Source organism: Falco cherrug, chromosome W (assembly GCF_023634085.1).
Source record: "Falco cherrug isolate bFalChe1 chromosome W, bFalChe1.pri, whole genome shotgun sequence".
Classification (NCBI taxonomy): Eukaryota; Metazoa; Chordata; class Aves; order Falconiformes; family Falconidae; genus Falco; species Falco cherrug.
In genome coordinates this window covers 5,638,695-5,641,008 of record NC_073719.1, presented here as the reverse complement: position 1 = coordinate 5,641,008, position 2,314 = coordinate 5,638,695, and positions in this window count along the sequence as shown.

Here is a 2,314-nt window from a genome sequence, read left to right as displayed (position 1 = left end):
CCAAGATGGCATGGTTACTGGCTCTTTGCTCAGCACATTATCAGTGCATGCAATAGTAAACCTGTTCCTGTTGGAGTGGAATTTTAAGTATTTGACTTCTGATGCCTGGAATGACTTGACCTATTGCATCTGTTCCTGTTAATACAGGATGACCTAGAAAGATTAATCTCTAGAGATGTCTAATAATGGAATATAAGCTTTAAGTAATTCTTATATGGTAGCTAGATGTGTGTTTGGAGGTATTTTATATTGTATAGCTTATTGTTGAATCTTAGCACATACCACTTCAACTTTTAAGTTTTAAAAACCTCATATAGTAACCATCACTGGTATGTGGGCATCTTCCAAAATGGCTTTTTCCCCTCCTGTTTTTTCTTCTCCGATGTTGGTTGCTCTACATTCAAAATCTTTCAAGAATATTTACACTAAGAGGTTTAAAGAAAGGGGTTTTTGCTAGAAATATGAGTAAATTCTACTCTTTCTGTGACATGTTACAGTTATAGTCAAGTAGTGGTGTGGAGTATTTTTAGGTGCCTGGCACCCCAGGACTAGAAGGTAGCTTAAGATTGTGGTGGTGCACTGCACTGGGGGTGAGGGGGAAATAAGAGATGGTGCAGTGTTCTTCCTAGATCTCAATAAGAAAGGCCTGACAACAGATGGCTTAAAATAGCTGTTTTAATGTAATAGAATAAAAAGAGGAATATAGATAGCAAATACTATGGTCCCTTTAGATGCTGGGAAACCCATGTTTGTGAAGCACTTAGATGGATTTTCCTGTGGCATACTACACAGATTCCATCCATGGAAGAGTTCTTCCTCCCTCCTATGCCATAGTGCCTCTTATGTGTAACAAAATTCTACATCTTCTCCTGACAGGCTGGAACGTTATCTCTGTCATAACACCTGCCAGTTGCACAGTACAGGCTGGCATGGGGCATTCCAGCAAGTTTCTTTGCAGTGGCTGCTCATGCTAACATAGGGGCTTCTCAAGCCTCAAGTATGAGGCCTAATAAAGCAGATATGGCTTGTTCAAGATCATTAAATCCTCAAACAATGTCTTTCACAAGGCTCTCAATAGAGGTGGTTCAGAGCATGTTCCCACTGAAAACTGATCATCTTACCAAAACAAATAACTTTTTAAAAAGGAAAAGTAAAAAGATAGATCTAAAGTAAAAAGTGGATCAGCTGACTGATATGACAGTGAATTCTTTTATCAAGGAAAAAGTGGAAACATGCTTTGGACTATTGCAACCCATCTTAAACAGATACCCTTAAATAGGTCTCTGTGGTGAGTTGACCCTATCTGGATGCCAGGTGCCCACTAAAGCTGCTCTATCACTCCCCTTTGTGCTGCTGCCCCCCCCCCCCCCCCCCCCCAGCTGGACAAGGCAGAGAAAAATATAATGAAAAGCTTGTGGGTCAAGATAAGTACAGGGAGATCACTCAGCAATTACTGTCATGGGTAAAACAGACTCTACTTGGGGAAATTAATTTATTATCAATCAAGTCAGAGTTGGGTAATGACAAAATAAAAATCAAATCTAAAAACACCTTCCCCCCTACCCCTCCATTCTTCCCAGGTTTAACTTTACTCCCGATTTCTCTACTCTCCACATCCCCCCCCCCCCCCAGCAGCACTGGGGAATGGGGGTTGTAGTCGCTTCATCACACATTGTCTCTGCTGCTCCTTCCTCCTCAGGGGGAGGACTCCTCATATTCTTCTGCTCCAGTGTGAGGTCCCTCCCATGGGAGACATGCCTCCACAAACTTCTTCAAAGTGAGTCCTTCCCACAAGCAATATAGTTCTTAATGAAGTGCTTCAGCATGGGTCCCTTCCACAGGGTGCAGTCCTTCAGGAACAGACTGTTCCAGTGTGGATCCTCCACAGGGTTACAAGTCCTGCCAGAAAACCTGCTCCAGAGTAGGTTCTTCTATGCATGGGTCCACAGGTCCTGCCAGGAGCCTGCTCCAGCATGGGCTTCCCATGGGGTCACAGCCTCCTTCAGGTGCATCCACTTGCTCTGGTGTGGGGTCCTCCACAGGTTGCAAGTGGATATCTTCTCCACTGTTAATCTCCATGGGCTGTAGGGTGACAGCCTGCCTCACCATGGTCTTCATCACAGGCTGCAGGGGAGTCTCTGCTCTGGTCCTGGAGCATGTCCTTCCCCCTCCTTCTTCACTGACCTTGGCATCTGCATAGTGGTTTCTCTCACATATTTTCACTCCTCACTCTGCTGCAGTTGCTGTTGCACAGCAACATTTTCCCCCCTTCTTAGATATGTTATCACAGAGGCACTACCACCATTACTGACTG